Below are 26,388 nucleotides of genomic sequence, written 5' to 3'. Positions count from 1 at the left end.
TCTTATTCAGGATGGCAGCCACAGTCTCACTAGCTGTGGTCTAAGACGCCCCTGTGTGATTCATAAGACACTGATTTAGTACTGATACACAGAAGTAATGTCATGTTTCATCTTCCTAGATGAACAACTTCACACTGAGCCCCAGCTATGAGTGGTGGGATCTAACCAAGAATCTTGGCATTCAAAAAGTGGACCTCAAAGAGTGACGAGGAGAGCAGAGGAAGAAAAAAGATCAATACTACAGGTACTATTACTACCACTTAGCAAAACAGACTCATCACACCAAGCATTTATCAATGCTTGCCATGCCCAGTGGCTAAAACGAAGTGCATTTGACATGTAACACCGTGGCAGCTCACTAACAGTAGATGCTATGATTCTCAGTTAACACGAGATGAGAATAAGGCTCGGGGGCGGGGGGGGGGGGGTGGTCAAGGACATTTTTCAAAATCTTCTCCCTGATATATATGAGGTAAGACTCAGCCTGACCCTTGACGTCATAATCTTTAACCAAAATGATGCCACCTGATTCTCAAATGGAGTTTTATTTACTTTCTAACATGTGTTGTTTTAGATTGTCACATCATTGTACATCTTTATAGGGCAGAGTGTGATTTCAATACATCTATGCTTTTAGGAGAACAGGGTCTGCTCATTTAATCCTAAACTGGCCCTCATACTTATGGATCCTTCTGCCTAAACCTCCTGAGAAGCTGGATTACAGGCATACAATACCATGGTGGGCTTGTATGTAGACTTCTGATTCCAAAGTAACACAGGCTAGTCATTCAAAACTGATCTACGAACCCAAGAAATGTGAATTTAGTCTTATGAAAATATTATAGTGTATACCATAATGATATGGAGATGCACACACCATTAGGTGTTAGGATTGTTAATTCATAATGGTGAGCTATATATTATGCTAATAGGTATTGATAATGCTAATATAAGTAGCATATGTCAATAAGTAATGGAGATAGGTTCATAGATGACCAGATCAAACATGATGCATAAGGAACCACACCTTAGGCTCTTCTCATAATGGTGCCTGACAGGGGCAGACAGACAGGGGAGGACAGGAAGTCCCTGCTTCTGGCAGGTCACCATCTTCCCTGATGAGGACCTGAGCTTTAACTTCCCTCTGTGCTTCACTTGGGAAAGGACATACTTCATTTCTCCCCATTTTGAGACATACAGTTTCATCCATGTTTTTATCTTGGATGTTAATTAAGAGTTAATGGTCAGAATTTAGGGATCTTTCTGGCCCTCAGCAGCTACTGAGTGTTCCGCCTCCTGAAAACCAAACTTGACTTTCTTATCAAACTCACGTGTTCATCCCTGGCTTCCCATGGGGGGCAGACCCAGCATGGGGAAGGGGCTGCCTGTGTGCAGGCTGAGACAAGCCGAGCGCATTCAGGAGAAGAAGAAAGGTTCTTGTCCATGTTTTTCTCAGGAGAGTCTGAGAATGTCACTTGGAGCCCAAGTCATGGGCAGGGAAAACCAGTGAGGGGTCCCTCCATCAGCGTCCCCTGTACATCTGAGGTATGATTGGACCAGACAAAGTCTAGGTCATTGTTCATGTCCTCCTCTATCTCTGTCTCATTCAAGAATCCAGACCTCACCCTCATGCAGCTGCCTTGACCAAACCCATAAGTCTTGCCATGATCTCCCCCATACCCTCTGAATCCCTTCTGCCTCTGCTTTTGATCTCCTCTAATTTTTATCAGCCTCATACTGCTTCCTTCAGACTTCCTCCTTACAGTAACCCACCCAAAGAGGTCATGCTTCCCTCTAGGGGTGCCTTATGCAAAGGATTTTGTTGCTCCTCCCACTGAAAGGTGGAGCCTAAATCTCTACTTCCTTGAATTTAGGCTGTCCTCATGATTTGATTTGACCAACTGAATGCAATAGAATTGCCTATGTAGGGGCTGGGAAGGTGGCTCAGTGGTAGAGTGCTTGCCTTGCATGCACGAGGCCCTGGGTTCGATTCATCAGCACCACATAAGCAAAAAGAAAAAAGCCAGAAGCGGTGCTGTGGCTCAAGTGGTAGAGCACTAGCCTTGAGCTGAAGAGCTCAGGGACAGCGCCCAGGCCCAGAGTTCAGGCCCCATGACTGGAACCTCCCCCCAAAAAGAATTGCCTATGTATACCCTAAGGCTCAAAGAGAGCTTGTACTCCTATCTTCTCAGAACCCTTAGATCATTGTGGTATAAAGAAGCCAGGATTAAAGACAAACAATAGAGACCCAGCCTTCATAGCTGTCCCAGCCCTCCTATCAGCTGATGGAAGCTGTAGAAGGAGTAATCAATTATTGCTGTAAGCCACTATCTCATAGGGTAACAGATTATGCAAAAATAGGTATTTTCCCAACTGTAGAACTCAACTCGCAATGGCAAAAATTCCTCCATGATATCTTTTTTTTTAATTTTAATTTTATTTTTTTTCCTTTTTCTTTTTTTTAAAGAAGCTTTTCTTTCTTTTTTTTTTTAAATATTGTAAAAATACCATACAAAGGGGTTACAATTACATGGGCAAGATAGTGAGTACATTTCTTATCAAGCATTGTTGCCTCCTTCCTCCATGATATCTTTATCACACAGGTAGCTCAACACAAAGAGGAGTTGTCCCTCTGCCAAAAAACAACTATTACCTTGATTCTACCATCTTTCCCTTTCCCTCACACCTTCATCCTCAATTATTTTCCTTACAAACCTCCTTCTCTTCATGGTCCTACCTCTCATTCAGTGGTCCCAAGAGCTCATTATTGTCTTCTCATCTGATGGGTCTCAAGTGTAGGCTCCTTGGCCCTAGACAGAGTTCTAGCTCTGCCATATACTATCTGATCTTAGATAAGGAGTTTAACTTCTCTACATGTAAAATGGAGATTACAACCAAACCTAGGTCAGAGTGTTTATTTTTTTAGTGAGATATTCTGTGAGTGGAAAAAATCCAAGTGACTATCTTCTTCAGTCACATATGTTACCAGCCAAGATCACAGTTCTCATCTTTGACACCTAATATCTGCAGTGATCCTGTTTTCCTAGAGAGGTAAGATTAACAAACAAAATAGATGTGAACTGCAATGTACCGAGGTCTTTGCCCTAGAGTCCAGGTGAAAGAGATGCTCTGTTGACCCAAACAAATAGTATGAGAACCTGCCCTGAACATTTCTGCATATAAAGCCTGACTTGTTAGCTTGTGTCTCCCTAGCTGGACTTCAGAACAGAAGAAGCCTCAGCTCTCTTTCTCTCTCATGTTCACTACAGAACTTAATACAGGCCTTAAAAAATGAATGGTCTGTAGATGTTACATAAACCCTTGTTGACTGAGTGAATAACTGGCCAGGCATATACTGCATCTCTGGTGACACATGTCAGGGTTTATAACATATAAATAAGTCAGGTGAACATTTCTGCTTCACAGATGTGTTCTTTTTTCACTTGAATTATTCAGTCTTTTGGGGACATGATTCCTAATCTTGAGCACATGTTGTTAGGGCTTTGGCACACATTGTTCCCCCTTAGAAAACGAATGGAGATGAACACAGGTATGGTAATACCAAGGCCTGTTCCTGTCTTTCTACACTGTGTTCATGGATGGAGATCAGGAGGGCAGCACTCAGAGTCCTGGCTGTCCTGTTAAGAGACAGGAAAACAAGGCAGGTGGAATGTTCTCTGTACAGCTGTGTATTGTGAGTCTAGAGGAAAGTAAGCTAGTTGAGACCACCCAGAATCTAAAGCAGAATAAGAATAGGAACCTTGAGCACCTGGGCTGGCTGAGGAGCAGCCAGTTTTAGGACTCAGCCGCCACCCCTTTAAGCAAATAAGGAGCCTCTGCTCCTTTTATTAGGTGAGTCGGAAGAGAGAAAATTGGGGTGTAATAGAAAAGTAACTGTGCACAAATTTTATTTCAGCAATGAAAACGCTATTTAATTCCACTCTTTTTACTCTGAAGCTTGATATCTGGAATAACTCAAGCAATGATGACGACCTTCAGTATTTCTTTTAATTATTCCAATGCTACCTTGCCGCCCAGGCCTATTGCAAACACCCAGCTACTCCAAGCAAAGCCATTCTAACGATTCCGATTAAATCCTGGCCTCCTCCCAACCACACACAAATTAAAAGCATTACTGGACGATCCTAGCTCCAGCTCTTGAAAGTGTTGTTATATAAAGAAGAAGGAAGGTTGCCAAAGGCTTGTTGGCATTTTCCCAGTCACAGGGGAGAATTAACCCCTTGGGTTTCTAGGGCTAAAAGATTTTTTTACCTACTTTCTCCAGAGTTTTTTTTTTAATGTTTCCTACAAGAACACTTTAAACAGATTTATAATGTGGAAGGTATTGCTAAATTTTTTAAAGAGCACAAATTCTCCTTTCTCCAGAGTTTGAGGGATGTTAGCTTCTCCCAAAGGTAGATATCTCTCCTTGTCACAGGCTGACCATCTTTCTCTCTGTGAAGGAAGGTTTGGTTTAGGAGACAGCTGCAGGTAAACAGTCTTGTTGGTTTGGGGACTTGAATAAGCAACACTAGGTCTGCAGCTTAGATGCAGCCTCGTTTACAGATCAGAGAAATCTAGAATCATTCTCTAGGCTCTGCTCCCGACAGAGCCTCCAGAAAACTTACGTTTACAACCCCTACTTTGCACCCCTGAGGGGCAAAGAGTCTGCTGTAGAGGAAGATGGTGAGAGGTAAGAACATCCAAGCACCTCTGAGGGGAGAAAGCAGGCCCCATTTCCTAGACCCAGGTGAGGAAACTGATGGCATGAGGCCTGCCTGAAGCCATACAATCTACACAGAGCAAAACCTGAAATCATATCTAGGTGTCAGAGCTCATCCTCCAATTCTCTTCTACTTGGTCAATCCTCAACACTAGGAATGTCCATTGCAGGTCACAGATGAGCCAAGAGGGCAAAGATACAAGCCAAAGCGAACAAGGACTAGGAACTTCTCAGTGGTAAATATGTCTCTCCAACCTCAAATCTTTAAAAAGAACCAACTTTGTATGAAATGCTCTTATATAAGTACCAAGCTTGATGGATTTTTTTCCCAAACTTAAAACATTCATAAACCAATACTAGTCAACAACAGCAACAAGCACAATGAAAACAATATCAGCTTTCTAAAACCTTTCTTATATCTCTTCGCAAGAGCACCTGCTATCTTCATGGTCGATACCACAGAATAGTTTGGCTGATCTAATTTATATGGGTCCACGGGTATGGCCTCTCTTGTGTCTTTTATCTTACAGTCTGCTCATCCAGAGCCATGTTCTTCTCTGTGTGTGGTTGTAGGTTGTTCATTCTCATTGTTGTAGTCTATTGTATAAGAAGAACTTCTCACATGAATACTGAAATACGTCCTCCTTACTGTTGATGGACACTTGCAACCTCAAATATTTTTAATAGGCTACATGCTTGTTGGTACTGTCAAGAGTTTTTCCCTGTGCCATCATTATGCATTTCTGAAAGTCCAAACCTATCTTTGCATAGCACGAAGGGAAAGCTTGACAAGGACTTCCTCTCAAAATTCTCAGTGATGGTGGCTGTTTTGAATCAGAGCACAGTTGCCTGGTAATTCTTTTATCTCTGTGGGGAACAGTTCACTTGGATGAGAGTTTTGGGATTTTTCATTTCAATCAGAGAAGAGATTAAAGTTGACAGGACCATTGATCCCAAGGATGAGGAACAGATTTCAATTCTTCTCTATCATTTAGGAAAACTAGCTCCTGAAGGCACTGCAGTACCCAGATAGTCTTTTGGGTCTGCATCTATGATTCCTTAACCTTGCCTGCCAATGGGGAGAACATGTTCCCACTGATACTATGTTCAATATAGACAACAAACTGATACCTGAATAGATCTAGGCATGGACACTCTCTCTCCATGTTGCTGGGGGGAAAAGTGTTGAATCATTGGTTAATTTCATGACAACAACATGGAGATCAGTTAGAACACATTCGAGAAAGAGGTATGGAGGCATAAATCAACCTCCTTTCTTTCCGTGGAAGTCAGATTAGGGAACAGACAAGACCACGTACTGCAGATTGAGGTTACAGCTGTCCCCTGCTCTCTACATCTCAGGTGCACAGAAAAAAATTGTTCCCTGCCTCACTTAGGAAACCACTTTCCTGTCTCCCTCTATCAGTGGGTTTACACTCAAGAGCCCTTCCTGCTGTCCCCTCTCCAGCAAGTTCCAGATGTTTTATTTAGAGGCAGTTCTCTTTAGGAGACAGCAGAATCAGAAACACATCTTATTTCTTATTACTCATGATCCTTAGGTAGTGGGAGGCTACAGAGGCTGATGAGAAAACCTTGCAATCAAATCTTGATGAAAAAGACTTACTAGGGAGACTATACCCCATAATGATGTTAATTACACAAAAAGGACTCAGCCTTCCTGGATGACTCTGCTTCTAGTACCACAAAGCCATCTTCTGAGTCTTTCTACAAGTCAATTGCTGTCTTCTTGTTGACTGAACAGGTTAACCTACTCCTAGTTCCTCTCCACAAAGACCTCAAGCCTTGGGTTTAGGATGCATGTGCTAATTCTACTGCGAGAAATAAAAGCATTCCAGGGCATTCCAAAGACTGATTTGGTGGCAGTGATCAGCAGGGAGCAAGGGAAATGATGACTTAGGCTCTCAGAAGGCAACCCAAAGTGAACACTGGGTTTCAACTCTTTCCTCTTTTCCTGCCTCCTCCTATCTCCCCACTGAGGCTAGCAAATGTCCTTACAGTTTCTCCAGGGGTCTCCTCTCTTCATGGGAATCAGAATAAAACCCATTCATTCATTTATTCATTTGTTTGCATTCAATGTTGTTTGTATCAACAGATATTTATTAGAAGCTTTTGCCTTCCTCCCCCTCAAAAAAAAGTTATATAGGGTGAAAGAAAACGCAATAAGCAAATACAAATGTTAGCAACATGACGAATGAGCTACAGAGGAAAACCGAGCCTGGAGAATGTAATGGTGAACACTATTGGAAAGGAGTCCAGGGACTTTTAGCACATAGTTCTCAGAGGACTCCCTGAAAAGGTGATATCTGATCATAAGTGGAAGTGGTGGCACCAGCCATGGGAAAACTCTAAGCTGAGGGGACAGCATGCACAAGCACCCTAAAACAGAATAACAGCCTCCTGATCATGGGGAGAGAGTGATGGGCAGAGTCACATGTCACAGTATGTGTCTTTTTTTCCTTATGGGTTATGAGATCCATGAGAGCCAGCTCTCTTTTGTCTCCTCTAGTTCAGTTCCTGTCCCAATATGCTGCATGCCGATGGTATGTGCTCAACAAATATTTGTTATTTTAATGAATTATCAGGTTTGAAGAAGATGGTGAATGGACAGAGGCTGGGCATGGACCTGGGAGGGCAGAGTGGAAGGTTAACATCATAGGACCTAAGACAGGATTGAACAGGAGAGCAGGGAGTCTATTTAACCCCCTACTCCAGATGGAAAACAGAGCAATCAGCAAATAGTTGTGTGTGACAGCTCTTATGAGTTATGAGGTCCTTGAAGGCCCTGAGCACTCCAGAGCCAATACTGGGGCTTGGACTGAGGGCCTGTGCTATCACTTAGATTTTTTGCTCAAAAGTGGTGCTCTACCACCTGATTCACACCTTCACTTCCAGCTATTTACTGCTAAATTAGAAATAAGTGTCACTTGCTTTGAACTTGGATTCTCAGACCTCATTCTTCTAAGTAGCTAGGATTATAGGCATGAGCTTTTATGTGTGTATACATATATATATATATATATATATATCTTTACATTCAAATAAAGCAACTATGAATGTCACATGTAACTATTAAAGTTGTAATAATATAAAATAAAATGTTAATATTGAGTGCTGGCATGGAGGCTAAAGAGCTGTCATTAATTACCAGTTGGCAGAGTATAGTTTGGCCACACTTACTCAGAAAATAACTTGGCAGTTGATCACCCAAACAATAAAAAGCTCCTACATTGGACTTAGTAATAACAATTCTGGGAATATACTCAAAGTGAAATTCCTAAATATAGAAATGCTATATGTCTGAAAATACACATTCCAAAATTATTTATAATCATGAAAACACTTGCAAGCAACTTATACATCCAGAAATAGGAAGATGGCTAATTTAAGTTATACATCCAAAAATAGGAAGATAGCTAATTTAAGTTATACATCCAAAAATAGGAAGATGGCTAATTTGTTTATATATATACACACACACACACACACACACACACACACACACACACACACACACACACACACACACACATATATATATATGTGAGTGTGTGTGTATTTGAGTGTATACACACATATTCACAGTCACTGGAATTTTTATGCAACAACAATTAAAACTTACTAGCTAAAATGGGAACAGAGAGGCATGCTTATAAAATAAGAAACTGAATAAATGGATATGCAGACTTCATGATTTATATTTCAAGCATACATCCACAGGTGGACAAAGACAAAAAAGTCAAAAAGCAGAGATGAAAGTTTCTTCATTTGGCTAATGGCAATGTACTTATTTGCGAACTGCAAAGTCTGGCATTGGAACTACTGAGACTTTCTCACATGACCTGATATGAAGTACAGTGATAGAGCCAGATGCAAAGTTAGGGGAAAAGGAAGAAATTGAAGCACAAAGGCAGTGACATACTTGCTCAAGCCTCACTATGACACTAGACATTGAGATTTGTGCTCATGGTCACAAATCATCTAAGGACAGTGTTTTATTTTCACATAGATATTCAGACCACAATTTCTGGGGTGACTTTGATTTAGCGAGGCCAGGCAGTTTGTTTTATAACAAGATCTCACCGTGCAGCCCAAGCTCAGAATCCTCCTGATGCAGCTCCCCTAAGCCCGGGGATTCCAGGCCAGTACCACCATGCCTGACTTGAGTTCATATTTTCCAACAAACACTTAAGTAATGTAACATCAACCAGAGTGGGAAAACCATCTATGGGCTCAAGTATCACTGTTGAAGTTAGAACTAGGCAACAAACTACTGAGTGATTTTTCTGTGTCTCAAGCTGTTTCTGTTCCATAATAGGAACATCACTTGATGAGGTGGGAACCACCATTATCCCATTTTACAGGTGAGGAGAATGAGGGAAAGAGGAGTATGGCTTCATGCAGACAAGAGCCTAAATAAATCTTCCTTTCATTGGAACTTGACCATAATAAGAATAAGTTTCCTAGACTTCCCTTACTCAGGTTCCAAATAGGCCTATTTGCTTTTGAGTGATCAGAAGAGAAGAAAGTGTATGGCAGGCTCACCAGGAAGAAGAGTCTGGCCCTAGGGGAAGTATAGGAAGAGTTCTCAGCCCAGCCCTGTGCAGGGTTTACAACAGCCAGTGTGACATGCCCTCCTGTACTTGACGTCTCCCTGTAGCCGAAGATTGATTACATGCAAACACTTTTCGCAGCAATCCACACCCATTTTAACAAAATCCAATGCAACCTAAGTCAGTCTAATTATTTCCGAGCACAAGCTTTGTGCTTTTGGTGACCTAGTGGCACCTGAAGACCTGAGGCAGGTTTGTGCTACTCATGGTTTTTTGTCTCAAAAATCCTTTAGCAAGAACAGGAGAGGGTGATTTCTATCAAAGGACTCAACTCTATTAATGTAGAAAATTGCTGCTGGAGCCATTCATCTAGAATTCTTTAAATAATTTTTGTTTGTCTTGTGTTGGTGCTGAGGTGTGAACTCAGGACCTGCCACTTTTGCTTAGCTTTTTCCACTCAATGCTGGTATTCTACCACTTGAGCCACAGCTCTACCTGTAGCTTTTGGGTGGCTAATTGGAGCTATGAGTCTCATGAACTTTCCTGCCTAGGCTGGCTTCAAACTATGATCCTCAGATCTCAGCCTGCTGAGTAGCTAGGATTACAGGTGTGAGAGCCACCAGCACCTGGACCATTCCTCTACATTCTACTAGACAGAGGGTGATTTATGATCTTCAGACCTGGCATGGTGATGGGAATAGAAGAAAAGGAGAGGAGAAGACAGGGAGAAGGAGAAGACAGGGAGAGGGAGAAGAAAGGAAGAGGGAGAGGAGAGGAGAGGAGAGAGGAGAGAGGAGAGGCAAGTAGCTGTCCACCCTCTACCCTCCAGGGTGATCAGGATAGATAAATAGACAGGAAAGAAGTAAGGAAGGAAGGAAGGAAGGAAGGAAGGAAGGAAGGAAGGAAGGAAGGAAGGAAGGAAGGAAGGAAGGAAGGAAGGAAGGAAGGAAGGAAGGAAGGAAGGAAGGAAAGGAGGGAGGGAGGGAGGGAGGGAGACAGGGAGGAAGGGAGGCAGGGAGGGGGGAGGGAGGCAAGGCGGCAGGCAGGCAGGCAGGCAGGCAGGCAGGCAGTGTAATTCCAGACACAAAGATAAGTGCTCCCCAAGTGCTATGTGAATCTACCAGAGATTCTTGGCCAGTCAAAAACCTGGGGAATTCCTCCCAAAGGAAGGGTTATCTATTTGTGGAAGCAGCCAGATAGTGTGCAGGGGACAGGATAGAAGCATAACGTTTGCTAGAAATGTAAACTATGGAGAACACACTGAAAATGGGGAGAGAACCTTGCTGGAGATCCCATCACAAGGGGATTTTGCCATGGTGGGATCTCTGGAGATCTTGATGGGTCTTGAACTGAGAATGACTTCACTATATTTGCATTTTATTAATGTTCTGGCAGCTTCACAGAGAAGACATAGACAATGAACCTGGTGGGAAAGGAATTGAACCAAACTGACAGGCTGTTTTGCACCATTTAGGGTGCAAAACATAGAAGCCTGTGTCTAGGTAGGGAATGTGAATAGACAAAAAGTAGATGGGTCAAGAGATGAGAAGAACCTATAATTATGGGGAATCATAATCAACTGGGGTAAGGAAGGAGGAACTGTACAATCTCCAGAGATTATGGTTATTTTCTATGGTGCTCATTAGAAATAAGCATTAACTTGGCAGTGGATTAGTTTCTGTGGGATTATTTCTCAACTTTAGAAATGTGGAAGGGGGAGTTTCATTAAATTGATTCTTGATAATTATGACCAGGGTAATTCTAGTTGATCATTTGGCCTTTGTGTCATTTTCCAGGTCCAGGAGTATGGCAGAGAGAAGGGATCAGAAAGAAAAGGATCTTTCTGTATCCCGTAAGACCCAGGCAGCGAAAGTGAATGGAGAATTGGGGTTAGCCATGCCCACTATAGGAGCTGAGGGACCTAGAACTGGGCCACTGAATGGGATGTCCATGGTGGGATCTAACCATGTCAGTAAATTATACGTGACCTAAGACAAAGAGGTCACCTCCTACACTACAGCCATTGACAGCCTGTGACAAACTCCTGACTGGCTTTGAACCTGGTGCCAATGTGAGTGTTTCCTGCCCATGGTCTTTTGAGCCACTTAACAGTCAAGGGCTTCCTGTGCTGAAGCCAACCGCAGGAGCTCTGGGGGATTGTAAAGAATGAGCAAACCCACAAACTCCGACATTAACAAGGCTGCAGAAAGCAGGGGAAAGGTCAACTTGTGCTCCCTCTGCCCCTAAACAGTAGAAACTGTGACCCTGGCCCCAGCAGCCTCTGTGTCCACCTTGCAAACAGAGCCCAAGGGGCTGCTCAGAATAAAAGAGGGTCACGGTGCTTGAAACAAGCTTCAGAGTTCCAATTTCCCTATACACTGGCATCAGTCACAGTCGCTGAGAACAATGGAAACTGGGCTGGCATGCCGGTCAGAATAAAGCCCTGGGGGGAAATGCCACATGAGAAACCCATCCAAGTGTGCACCTGCAAATGCATGGCTGAGTAGCCCTTCCCTCCAGCTCCCCAAGGTCCTGAAAGACACTGGATGTGTCCCAAGCCATCATCCTGCAGCACAATAGCATTCAGTCCAGGACCTCTGTGTCATTACAGCTGCTTCAGCCACCACTTGAAAGGGTAGAATATCTTGGTTAAGAGATAGTCACTTAATATTGCCCCATTTGTTAGGAAATGGAAAGACTTGGAAAAAATTATATTAAGTGAAGTAAGCCAGGCCCAAAGAAACATAGGTCCCATGGTTTCCCTTATTTGCAATATCTAGTATACGTCTGAGTCAAGCAGAAAAGGTCAGATAAGGTAATGTTAGGGAAATGAACCCTAAGATATGTATTCAAATGTTTTTTTTTCTTTCATGTGATTGTTTCTAACACATTTATAAGATTATTTCTTTGTTGCTTTGTATGTCCCTCCCCCACAGTATAACCCCTGCTTTCACTGTATTTGAGGTCGGTATAATTTGTGGAGGGGAAGGGGAAAAACAAATCGTTTAAATAGGGATACAGGTGGACCCATTGCAACAATGAGATGTACAAGTCGTTATGTCGAAAACGAACTTTACAACTTTGGTGCGGGGGGAGGGGGGGGAGCGGGGATGATTGGGTGGGGGGGCAGGGGGAAGATGGGAAGGAATGGGAAGGGGAAACAAAGGAGGAGGCTACAATGCTTGATAATAAATGTACTCATTATCTTCCCCATGTAATTGTAACCCCTCTGTACAGTATTTTCACAATAAAAAAAAAAGAGATAGTCACTTAAAAATTCAGATTCTTGGACATCTTAAAAATATTCTGGAGCCTAGAAGTTTGAGTTTTTGGTAAGACATCATGAATCTGTGGGTCACAACTATGAGAAATGTTAATTAACCTTGGAGAGACCCCTCTGCAAACGTGTTAAAGTGAGGGAAATACTCTACAGAGAAAATATACCTATGTTTATTCTATCAAAGGCTGAACCTGTTATTACAGGGTTGACAGAAATGCCCAAGCACAGTCCTTGCTTACCAGTGACAGAATGAGTCAGCTAGAGAAACGGAATAGCAGAGAGACCTGCGTGGAAGTCAGTTGGTGGCACCCTAGAGGATCAGCATCATGTTGCTTTGAGCCCTAAGCCGTTCTGCTGGACACATGGCTTCTAAGAGTCTGATTCCTCAGAGTCCTGTTTCTGACCAGGCACAGCTTTCTCTTTAGGGCTTTTGTCTATTTTTTCCGATTATCCTACGGGTCAATTTAGTGAACATTTCTCAGCCCTGATAATCAGATCCCGCTCCTTATCCTTGTCCCCCACTTCACCCTGCCTGTCAAGTTGGTCTTGTCAGAATTCCTTTATTCCTCTATATTTATTTAATCTACTACACTCCTCAATACATGCCATGGTGGCTATAAATCCCCACTTGTCCTTTTGGAAGTCAGACATAGCCAAAATCTCTCCTCCTCTACAAAAGCCTGCAGCAGTGGGCCCTGTACTTATTGGGGTAGTCGCCCATTTGAATAAAATCTTGCTTATCATCTTTTTAAATTTTTTATTTTATTGTAAAGATGCTGTACAGAGGGGTAACAGTTACATGAGTAAGGTAATGAATACATTTCTTGTCGAACACTGTTACCCCTCCTTTGTTTTTTTCCTACTATGCTTTCTTTCTTTATCATCCTGAATTAGTATTCTGAATAATTTCTTCTTTAATATATCCAATGACAGAGCCTAGCACAGCAAGAAAGGACATTATGAAACAGTGAAGACTTGGCTCCTGTGAGCTGAAGGTTATGAATTTTGAAGCCTATATAGAGATATGTATGTATCAGTGGGAAGAGTATAAGGCTGGATAAGGATCTCATGGGTCATGTGCCACTCTGTGGGTTTAAGTGCCATACAAAGAGAGACTTAGTCAGATTTTGAGTGCAAAGACATTAGACTTAACAGTGCAGCACTGAGGTTCGACCCATTATTAGATGTACAACTTGATCTATGCGTCAGCTTCTCCTCCTTAGGTATAATGATAATACCTAACTCCCAGGATTGTGTGAACAAAGCATAAAATAATGAAAGGAAAGCACTTAGCATACTGCCTGGTGCATGGTAAGAACCCAATAAACTGTGGTTATCCATTTGATCATCATTATCATTGCTTATCTTAAAATTCAAACTCTCCTGACCTCTTCCAATGTAGACATGACTCCTTATCCACTGGATTAGTTATGGTTCTTTAGAAGTTAGAATCACTCACACACACACACACACACACGCGCACACACACACACACACACACACACACACATATGTGAAGAGGGTGCTTATTAAATTGGAGTTATAGTCTGAATATGAACTGAACCCCACAGGCTGAATGTTGGACATTTAAGTCTCCAGATTGTGGTGCTGTTTGAATGTTGGACATTTAAGTCTCCAGGTTGTGGTGCTGTTTGGGGAGGTAATAGAAATCAGGAAGTGAGGCCTAACTGGAGAAAATAGGTGACTTGTGGAACAAGAGCTTTGGAGGTTATTTGAGTATCCTAGTCTTTCTCTCCTTCCCTCTCTCTCTCTCTCTCTCTCTCTCTCTCTCTGTCTCTCTCTCTCTCCCTGTCTCTGTCTCTGTCTGTCTCTTACATACTCTGTCTGTCTCTTATACACTCTGTCTCATACTCTGTCTCCCTCTCTCTCTCCCTTCTCTGTCTCTCGCTGTCTCTGTCTCTTACACACGCTCTCTGTCTCATACTGTCTCACATTCTCTCTCTTTCTTGTTCTCTCTCTCCCTGTCTCTGTCTCTGTCTCTTACACACTCTGTCTCATACTCTGTCTCATACTCTCTCTCTCTCTCTCTCTCCCTCTCTCTCTCTCTCTCATGCTAGGGCACTCTTCCTGCTTCCAGTCAGCTAAAAAGTGAAGAACAGCCTGGGTCACACATTGCAGCAGCCATGATATTGCTGCTCTGCCATGTCTTCCCTGCTACAATAGACTGAAGCATCTGAAACTGTGAGTCAGTCTTTCCTCCTTTCAAGTTTTTTTCTGTTATCTTTGTCACAGTAATGCAAAGTAAGTAGGTTTACACAATCAGCCTCTGGATAAACTCACAATGGCCATCTTCATACTAGAGAAATAGAGAACCTAGCAGTTGTTCAGTGGGAGAAGCTAGAAGCCTTGGGACAAGAAGGAAAGACCATTGTTGTAGCCCCAGTCTGAGGCTGAAGGCCTGGAAGCTCCCTGGAGAGTCACTAGTGTGATTCCATGACAGAGGTTGAAGATTTGAGTCTAACCCACACTGGCAATGGCAGCAGCAAAAGACACACTGCTCAAGAAGAACTGGGCTTGAAATGCACTGTTGGGCATTTGTTCCATCTGATCCCCCAGCCTGTAAGACAGTGATACCCACATTTGGGCAATTCATCCCTATTTGCTAATTCATCTGTCATTCTTCTCTGGAAACTCCCCAGACTGTGATTTCCTACTCACATCTCAATCCAATCAAGTTGACAATCAAGATAACTATCACATCTTTATTGATCACCTACAAAGCATTACATTTAACTGTACTGTATTATATAAAATAGAAGAATCTGTCTTTAGTGGATGTTGGCAGGCTAGGAGAAACACAAATAGGATGAGAGGAAGAGAGCAGAGTAAATGAATGTATAAAAAGCCTTAAAGGAGCTGATCTAGAACCTTCATTCTGGCCATCCTGGTACAAATCCTTCAAACCCAGTTCCAGATTTGAATCTGCTTTCTCTAAGCAGAGCCAAGTTAACTTGTCTTGGGTCTTTCATCTGCCAAGTGCTTGCTTTGATGGCTGTGTTTCAGGGCAAGCTGCCTGAGCCACCGGCGGAGCCTGCCTATCTCAGTTCCCTGCTGCCGACAATGAAGTGGGCAGTGTTAATGAAATCATCATCTCACCTAATTAAGAGTCAGATAATTGTGATTTTAATGAACTTGAATTGCTTTTGGGTAAGACAAAAGCAGCCTCTTAAACAGCACCCTTTCTGCTATATTGCTAATCGAATTCAATTGTATGTATGTGTTAGAGTGGATAATCACAGTAATGCCAATACTCGGGACCTCTGTCTTTACAAAGTGGAGTGGACATAATATGACCGTGGGAGTTAGTTATATAGAATCTTTTTTGCTAGGATTACAGGTATCTGGAAACCTGAATGTCAGGATTTAAGACTTCTTTAAAAAACAAAGTCCCATAGTATGGTTCAACTAGTAACCTCCAGCCTTGAACAGAAAAAGACAAGCAGAGAGCTATAGGCCCTGAGTTAAAACCCCAGTACACACACACACACACACACACACACACACACACACACACACACACACACACACACACGACAAATTCCCACTTTTTAAGCCATATATTACAAGAAATTCAACATAAGTCATAGCACAAATATCAGGGTAAAAATATCCAGGGAGAAGTTCCGCTAAGGTCAGATACCCATTGTAAGAGCCCATATAGGCTTTCATATTTTAATCAGGGTTGCTAGAGAAGTCCAAATAAAGTAGAGTAGGAAAAAAAAACTTGAAACAGAGCAAATATTCTGTGAAGAGCTAGAAAGTTATTTTGGGCTTTTGATTATATGATCTGCTCAGCTCTGCTATTGTAATGAAACCTAAAATGGATTGGATGTGGCCATGTTCCAATAAATCTTTATTTACAACACAGGCAGTACACAAGATACCAAGGCCAGAGATCATAGTTTAAAAGAAGGTAATTTTCCTATAGGGAACACACACACACACACACACACACACACACACACACTCAAGAAACAGCAACTGATGTTTTAATTAGTGAGTCGATTTGAATGCTTTGCAATTTTTAAATCAATGTTATTTGGTCGCATCCAAATACAAAAGTATGCAGACTTTGTTTTTGCTTTTTCTTTCTGTTTGTTTACTTTGTTTTTGTTTATGCCTTTTTGTAAACTGTTTCTGGAGAACATAAATTCAGGCTCAACTTAGAGCCCATCCTAAATGAAATCCTGTTTGCTGAGTGTTGACTGGCCATGTCAAAATGGATGATAACTGTAAGACTTGATACTCTGGACTTTGTCTTTAGATATGGAATGGATGTCACATGGAGGTGAGAGTCACAGTGGGAGCTTAGTTAAGCAACTCCATCTTCTAGTTATTCTCTCTTTCCCTCCATCTATAATGGAAGGCAACTCTTGCAAAGTCATAGTGTCTTAGCTTGTGTGTCTGTCATATATTTTGAGGACAGAAAGTGGGTATTCCTTCTCTCTGCCAAGTCCTGTAGTGAGCACACAGTAGGTGCACAGTAGACATGTATGAGGATAGATGGGTAGCCAACAGCCATCCTTCTTAAACTATCAGCTTATATTATTCTTCTCTATTTGTCTTTGCATCCTAAACCTGTTTCAGCCCAATCCCAAACCAGAGAATTAAGTTCATTCATATTCATCATGCCAGCACCCCTCAAACTTCCCTTTATTTTCTGCAATAGATTCTTAGCCTGTAGTCAAATGAGCTCAAGGAAAATGATGTGACTTGGCTTTGGAAATATATTCCTCTGGCTGCCAGAATGGATTTAGCAGACTCTGGGCCCAGTTTGTCACTCCTTCTACAATTGCCTCTGTGCACACAAAGGGCTGTGACAGTCCCTGAGTTATGAGGGGCCATTCCAAGGCAGTGATGGATTTGATTGTTTTATGCACTGGCTTAGGATCTCATTTCCTGCCACATTCACAAGTGCTTTCTAGGCTGCTGCAGCAAAATCCCTTGTGTTGGTTCTGTGTTGTCCCCACCTCCACCTGGCTCTGTGGGGGGTTTGGGGAGGGTGGACAACTTTGCAGAGTTCTGAGTTTCCCATCTGAGCAAAAGCTTTAAAAAGAGCAAATGATTTAAGCATTGCCAAAGGTGGTTGCTGTATCTCTCAGACAACCTCCCTGTAATTTTTTCTCACGCTTATTTCTGGGTTGAGTCTCACTGACATATTCTGCAGAAAATGTGAAACTGGGAACAGACAACTCTATTAGCTATAGAACAAACTGCCATCCACAAAGCAGTGTGGATAAAGGAAAGACACTTCCTTTGCTGGAGCACCTAGTATAAAGTATACTAGTGTGACAATGCCAGTTGTTCCTGTAGTAGGGGAATCATTTATTTATCTGACTGCTTGAGCATCTACCTATATGTATTCTATCATTACATACACAATTCCTGTCCTGTTTTCCCTATCATTCACTTGACAAAAATAAAGCACTTTCTTCTAATTCAGAGTTAATTCATATACATCCACGTGATGCTTCTCTTCTCTTCTGGAGGGTAGGTTTCTCAAGGCCAGGATTTCATTCAACTTTGTTTAGTGTTGAATCAATGAGACTGAGTTTAGGACCTGACCACTGCCGATGCTGTATATACACGTTGGGGACAAATGTTTAAGTGTTACTGACAGGTTGATTATGGAGCGGAGAGAGAATACCTGTTCATCTTCATCTGAGACAGAAGTTGGGAAAGCAAGTATAGGCATAGAGTAGTCCTTCCATGGTTGTATGTGTCTCCTCAGCAGCAATGGTGATATCCCTCAGTCTAATTAGAAATGCTTAAGATGAGCCACCTGGGTGTGAACGAGCCTTATAAGAGATGCTGACACAATGGTAAGACTGAGAACCACTGTAAGACAGAGGTATAGACAAGGAGGAAAACCCAGATGCTGAGAATAAGAAAGGCAACTCAGAAATTTACCTCAACAATCTTGAAACAAGACACAATTATATGTCACACAGACCCACATAGTTTTGGAACTCTCATACGAGAGAGATAAAAGGAGCTTTGAGTGAGGTGTGAGCATGTGCTTCCTTCTAGCGAGAGAAACACAACTTTAAAGAATCACAAGCCAGGGCTGGGAAGGTGGCTCAGTGGTAGAGTGCTTGCCTTGCATGCAAGAGGCCCTGGGTTCGATTCCTCAGCACCACATAAGCAAAAAGAAAAAAGCTGGAAGTGGCGCTGTGGCTCAAGTGGTAGAGTGCTAGCCTTGAGCTGAAGAGCTGAGGGTCAGCGCCCAGGCCCAGTGTTCAGGCCTCACGACCGGACCCAAAAAAAAACAATCACAAGCCAATGCACAATGGTGCACATCTGTAATCCCAGAAAAACAAGGAGGAGAATCAGGAGGCTAAGACAGGAGGATCACAAGTTCCAGCTAACCCAGGTTACATAATGAGACTATGTCTTAAAACATTTTTTAAAGTCACAAATGTGATGAATTTGCTTATTTGAAAGTACAGTAGGTGGAAATTATGGATCCATTTGCCTTGAGACAGTAAAATATTATATCAGTAATACAAAGCATTCAATCTTATCCTACATACAGAGGGCTCTTTTTACCCTCACACTCCCAATGTCTACATCTGCTTCCGGTGTTAGATGAAAAAGAACAAAAGTAAGCACAAAGCTTACATCTCAAAGCTCAGGAATGAGGAGAAACTGGAATTACACATTCACAGAATGTGCCATTTGCACACTTACGTGATTTTTTTTTTTTTCAAAAAGACTTAACCCAATATCCAGCGGGTGACATGTTGAGTGACTGGTCATAGAGTTTGGCTGAGCACTATTTAAGCCAGAGAAGGACACAGATACTCTGATTGAACCCAGAAGAAACCTGACATTGAGGTTCTCCCAAATTTGGAATGTGAGTATTACCTGAGACTGAAAAAGTGGCAGCAGAAAAGTCAGAATCCATCACACTGAATACACTGGCTGAGGCATTCTTCAGTAGAGGTTCAAGCACCACCTGCTGTGTGTTGTTTTAGTGTAGACCCTGGGTCAGGAACCAGACACTTGACAGAGGCATATACTAACTGCTCCATTACTTAACAGCAGTCTTCTTTACAGACAGCTCGTTTGTAGTTAATCCTTTCTTCCACTCAATGGAACTTCATGATAACTTCTGTTGCTCTTAGTGTCACTAGCCAGTACTGACATCCAGAAAAGATGCTTAAAGCAAGAAATGCCCCCCTGGGTCTCCCCCGGCCTGATCTGGGAGGCCCAAACAGCATGTTTTCTGAGGTCGGAGAGCTGAGTTTGAATCCTGACCCCCACCTCTGAGTAGCTGGGCTCCATGACTTTTGGCTTGACCTTCCTCATCTGTACAATAAAGGGATGATGAACATTACATCAAATAACTCAAATAAGATACAGGGGCGAAAACCCAGTTAACACTTCACAAGTGCTGTCACTTATACTACATGAGACCCTGACTATATCTCAAGCCATAGTTTACTCTGTGGACTCTATGAACTCTTTGACCTCCCATCTGCTTCAGTATTGAATCTCCTTGCCCACTCTCAGTCTGCCCTAACCCTCTCTGTTCTAATGATCTACAGAGTGTTCTCTTCTTTCAAGAGACTCGGGTTCATGGTGGGCCCTGGAGGGAGGAACATCGCAAGCTCTTTGTGCTCAGGAGAGCTGAGAGGTTAAGTTAGATAATTTCTACAGGAAAGCTCTAAACAGATCCAAGGGCTACCCTCAGTCGAGTCCTCTGAAGTCCTTTACCTCCTCAGAGCAAGTAAACTCTGAGAATGAGTCCAGGGAGCTAAGGGTCCCTTCTATATTTCCTCTCCAAGTCCCTGAGCCAATCTAACCAAAGACGAACCGACTGGGGAGCGGCAATTCCACACAGAGGGGAATAGGCAGCAAGGTATCACTATGTGAGATGCTCTGAATGGCTGGAAAGAGAATACTTCAATGGGGGAGCAATACTGTGTGATGTAGGACAAGCCGGGCTACACAGAGATGGCAGGCTCTGGAAGTGAGAGCCAGAGTCAGACCTATGTGGGAAGGAATCAGATTCAAACAAACCTCACTCCTATCCTTCAGGACTATCAGAAAACAGTGAATCTTAAATATTGTAGTTAAGTATCCGTTTCCATTGATTTTTTTCCCTCTCTAGTGTGTCAGATCTGGCCTAAATCAAATCAGCTCCTAAAGAGGCAAGTGCTGAGGCCTAACCCCAACAGGAGGCACCATGAACCATGAACATGAACATAGGTGTGGCCTCTTTCTGAGGCTCCCTCTGTTCCTCTGCACATGCATTTTCATGAAATAATGTGTAGCCTGCCAACTTCATTGTCATTTATCCCCGGACAATTTGTTAACTTCAAGAATCCTTGAATGCCAACCTGGATGTCTTTATAATTGCTGTCTCTGTCAGAGCCTGTGTGAAAAATGTCAGCCAAAGAATGAAGTCAGAAAGCAGAGTTGCAGTGTGTTCGTCACAAAGGTGACAACGACCGAAAGCATTACTTGCTTTCAGGACAGTTTTGAGAACATTTTCAGCTCCTGAAAGAAAAGACGTTTGTAAAATTGAAAAAGCTAGCCTGCTGACACTGACAGTGAATTTACAATGCACGTGTTAATCGGAGGAGAGACACAGGCTCAAGCATCTTGTAGGAAAGCTTAGGAGCCACATAGAAAAGGCTTGAGTCAAAGGCACAAAAGTTGAGAGACTCGTCAGAAACCATTTTAAAAAAGTGTTTGCTTTTTTTCCCACAGTTTCAGTACACAGATATAAATAAAATTAGCAGTATTATTTGATTGCTTCCTTCACATCAAATACATTTTTGGACAAGTCTTATTTTGGGGGAATCTGCAGTTTCCTTGTCTGTAAGTGAGAATTTAACCAAGCTATTCTGGGGACCCCATTAAGTCTACATTTCTTACACAGATTGACTTATAGTAATCTGTTCTTCTGATACCTTTTTAGTACAAATTCTCAAAACTGTCACTATTTAACAAAAATAAAGCAGTTGTTGGCCAACTTGGGCCCATGGGCCAAAATCCTTCCCATTTCCTCTTTTTATACTAGCTAAGTTGAATTACAACTCCACCACAGCTATTTGATGTCCATGACTCCTTTCACTTTCTACAGCACAATGGTACTTTGCTATCGTTAAGACAGACTGCATAGCCCAAAAGATGAGATTTTTACCTGGTTATACACAGGAAACATTGACAGGTTCTAAACCACCTCTATTTAGTTCCTTCTAAGTCAAATAATCCTGACTTCACTAAAGGCTTCACTTCTTTGATTAAAGAAGTGTAGATTCAAGAAATGCCCGGTTATATTATTTGTTATACGATGCACAGTTCTCCTGACTAAACAGTGGTTGATGATTCCTGTCCCATGAATATTCTAACTTGTTCTTATCAGCAGTTGGACCATCCCTGACACTGTGGGATCAACTCAGTCTTGTAGATCTCAGAGGCCCCTTCCCTCCACAGGCAGCTCTCTGAATGCCTAGCCAGAAAGCATCACTCAGAGAAGCCATGCTTTCTCCTCTGAGCACTCACCTTGTGCTGTATAGTACAGCATGTCTTCTCTTTAGTAACTCCCAAGGAACTTTTCTGTCTCTCTGAGCCATCTGTACTGTGGGTGCTAACACTGAACACAAGGACTGAAGTGTCCTGGGACTTCTGGACACATTTACTCTACGCAAAGCAGTCCCAGGCCCCATTTCCATTCATTCTAATAGTGTCCTCCTTCTCTAATTGTACTTGTGCATACCAGTTTACATTTGAACCAACATCACTCCCACTACCCTGCTTTTGTACCTATTGTGTCCCTCAGCACAGAGGCCTTTCCTTCTCCCCAGTATATTTCTCTTTATCTGGCTTTTCAGGAAGTCTCCTGTAGCTCTTGCAGGTCAGGTCACAAGCTCCCCCTCAGTGCTGCCCATCACATGGAGTTTGCCCCTGGACAATGTTTGTTGTACTGCGTGAGCTCATTAATGGCAAGCCTTCCATCTTCTTCCTCATTGCAGTGCCAAGGTCTAGCACAGTCCTTGCACACCATACTATCTAAGTGCATTGTATTAACTAGGAGAAAAATGAGTGTGAGGAAGCATTGCAACACCAGACCTTGAAGACCATTGCAAAAAAATCCAGACATGGAGAGCCAGGGCAGTTTTGAAATGGATTGCAATAATCATATGAGACAATCAGTCAAACTTTAGAAGAGAATGAAAGCTGTTTTGAATGTAGACAGAATCAACTGTAGAGGCAGAGATTCAAAGCAGCTAATTCAAGAGCAAAATTCACTCAGTGGATTCACTGAAGCTAAGTGGTGACAATGGAGCTGGAGAAGGGACGGTAGAATTGGAGCAATGACCTGTGTACAGAAGCATGGGGGAATTATAAAGGCAACAGACCCCTCCTCAATGAATCAGTCCCATTCAGAATTAATCTATATTTGGAACAGGCCCTAGAAGCACTTAGCTGTACCTATTCATTTTGTAAGCAAGCAACTTATTTCTAAGCCTCACTGGTAATTCAGAATCTTCTTGGGTGCTTATACACTGATGCAAACTCTAATGGCCCATCTGAGACCTCCTAAATCCAAACTGGAAGCCCCTCAGCTGTTCAGTTCACCTGCCTACTTTGGAAAATCCTGTCCACTTTGGCCAAGTTTTCTTTCACTTCATCCTTCTAAGCTTAAGCTATTGTTTCCTCATCTCTGCCAAACAGTGTGGGAAGGGACCTCATGTCTCTTCTCTTGATAGTCTTTAAGATTTATCCATTTCTCCCCTTTATGTATTTATTTTATACACACCTTCTTTGTTCACCTCTGAGATTTACTATTAAGAGTGCATAAAACAGATCATTTAAGCTGTCTGAACTCAAATTCCTCATCTGTAAAATGGAGATAATAGTACCTTTCTGAGGGCAAGAAAAATAAGACATAATGTGAAAGCAAAATGCATACACGTGGCACAGACCACTTCGTCTCCCTACCCTCAACAAAAGCTTGTCACAGAAGCTTGTCTTAGTTAAGCATCTTTATATCGCAATGTTGCCTAGTCTAGCAACCCATGCTTCCCAGGTGGGTGCTTAGAAGATACTAAAAACTCATGAAGAATAAATGAAAGAAGGAAGGATTGAATCAATCCGGCAATAAGAGGATTGACCAATGGATAAAGATGAAGTAAATATATTAACATATTGGTCTATAGTAACTATCAGTTGATTTGCTACTATGTAACCATCTCTGTCTATAACAGACTATTCTATCTATTCTCACCTCCAAACCTGGTTGCACATCATCATTTTTTTCTTTATTTTTTTCACCCACTTTCCTCTGGTTTTGTACTCTCCTCCTAGCTTCTCTCTTTTTTTTATTGTCAAGGTGATTTACAGAGGAGTTACAGTTACATAAGTAAGGTAATAAGTACATTTCTTGTCAACCTTGTTACCCCTTCCTTCTATTTTCTCTTACTTTCCCTCTCTCCCAAGCGCCCCCCCAAGTTGTACCGATCATTTCCAACATATTGTCTTGTGTATATTGCTGATGCATTGGTTCCCCCCTTGTCCTTTGTCTCACCATTGTTGTTCTCCTTCCCTTCCCTAATTCTAATAAATGTATATACAATACCAGGGTACCAAAATCAAATACATTCTTTTGAATGTATTTAAAAGAAACAAAAAAACCACATAGTACATTGAAGACAACAACACAACAACAACAAACCTCTCGTGTCCATGTCTTAGAGTTCATTTCCCTTAGCTTCATCTTATATGGTCATATATACATAGCTATGGAGCCATTCTGTTCATCTGCTAAGATTATCCTAGACGTATACTAATTATTCCAAATAAGGGAAACCATGGGTCCTATGTTTCTTTCACTCTGGCTTACTTCACAATGTGATTTTTCCAAGTCTTTCCATTTCCTTACAAATGGGGCAGTGTCATTCTTTCTGACGGAGGCATAGAAATATGGAACGCTTCATGAACTTGCTTGTCACCTTTGCATGGGGGCCATGCTAATCTTCTCTGTATCATTCCAATTTTAATATATTTGCTGCCAAAGCGAGCACCACATCATCAAATTTTAAGGGATCCCTTCAAAATCCAGTTTGCTAAATTCCATCTCTGATCTGGTGGCTGGTAACTCAGGAACTGGAAATATAACTTTTGCTTATTGCATCTGAACCACAGCCCATCTGGGGAAACTACTGTTATAGAGAACCTATAAGAGGCCATGTTGTTTGTTTAATGTAAGGAGATACATTTTCTTGTTCTACAGTAGTTATTGAAAGTTTAATTCCAATTGATTGTTCAAAATACATCCATTAAAGTCCAACATGTGTTTAATAGGTATATCCTATTACAGTCTTGTATTTAGGGCCACAGTCAAGACCTGACATAATCAGAGACACAGTTTAAACAAACTAATTACATAAGGGCACACAGAGGCTGGGCTGAGCAGGGGCCTTTGAACAGGACATATGCCTTTAATCAAAACCAGGCATTAGGCAAAACCAAGATACCCTAAGCTGGATCCACATGGCAAATTGGATCCTAAAACAGATGTTCTCAGGACCAGTCTGGTCTAGTGACTCCCTGAAAAAATACTGATGCTCCCATGTCACCCCAAACTAGAAAACTAATCTAAGCAAACATATTGATATGTGTCAAGGAAAGTGGGATACAGAAGACATGTTCAAATGTGTGCCTTTCTCTGCTGGACTCATGTAAATTAAAGGGGTTTCTAAACTGAGATCTTCCCTGAGGCTGGGTGACTAAGGTGAACTCTGTATGTGTATGTGTGCTAATCCTGGAGCTTGAAATCAGGGCTGGGTCCTTTCTCTAAGCTTTTGTTCTCAAGGTTAATGCTCTACCACTTGAGCCACAGCTCTACTTCCAGCTTTTTTTTTTTTTTTTTTTTTGGCTGGTCCTGGGGCTGAGCCCTGAGGCCTGAGCCCTATTCCGGAGCTTCTTTGTGCTCAAGACTAGCGCTCTTCTACTTGAGCCATAGCACCACTTTTGGCTTTTTTGAGTAGTTTATTGATAGAGATAAGAGTCTTACAGGATAAGGATTCAAATGATTTTTCTTTCGTGCGACTGTTTCTAATATATTTATAAGATGATTTTTTTTTGTTGCTTTGTATGTCCCTCCCCCATGGTATAACACCTGCTTTCACTATATTTGATGTTGGTATAATTTGTGGAGGGGAAGAGAAAAAATAAATCGTTTAAATAGGGATACAGGTGGACCCATTGCAACAATGAGGTATACAAGTCGTTAAGTTGAAAAACAAACTTTACAACTTTGGTCATGGGGGGGGGAGGGCGGTGCAGGGCAGGGGGGGGAGAAGATGGGAAGGGGAAACAAAGGAGGAGGCAACAATGCTTGATAAGAAATGTACTCATTACCTTGCCCATGTAATTGTAACCCCTCTATGCGGTATTTTCACAATAAAAAAAAAAAGTCTTACAGGGACTTCATTGTCTGGGCTGGCTTTGAACCACAGTCCTCAGATTCAGGCTCCTGAGTAGCTAGGGTTACAGGTGTGAGCCATTGGCACCTGGCTCAACTTCTAGTTTTTATCATGATTAATTGCAGCTAGAGTGTCATGGACTTCTGTCTGAGTTGGCTTTGAACTGCAGTCCTCAGATCTCAACTTCCTAAGTAGCTAATATTACAGCCATGAGCTCCAGTGCCCAGTCTGAGTCCAATGCTTATGAAATTGGTCCATCCTTCCTGGCCCTCATTCTTACTGCCTTGGAACTACAACTTCCAATAAAGCATGCACACTTAAGTTCTGTCTCAGGTTCTGTATCTAAAGAAT

The 26,388-nt window shown here is 42.1% G+C and overlaps 1 non-coding gene across 1 annotated transcript; it reads right to left on the bottom strand.

Annotated features, from left to right (window-relative positions):
* Positions 1–24,526: 24,526 nt before the first annotated feature.
* LOC122120587 lies at positions 24,527–24,629 on the bottom strand. The gene has a single exon (XR_006149750.1). It is a non-coding gene; the product is annotated as a U6 spliceosomal RNA (small nuclear RNA).
* Between the last annotated feature and the right edge of the window lie 1,759 nt (positions 24,630–26,388).

Source organism: Dipodomys spectabilis, unplaced genomic scaffold (assembly GCF_019054845.1).
Source record: "Dipodomys spectabilis isolate Male_0828 unplaced genomic scaffold, ASM1905484v1 ptg000175l, whole genome shotgun sequence".
NCBI classification, from domain to species: domain Eukaryota; kingdom Metazoa; phylum Chordata; class Mammalia; order Rodentia; family Heteromyidae; genus Dipodomys; species Dipodomys spectabilis.
This window is presented reverse-complemented; position numbering and strand designations above follow the sequence as displayed.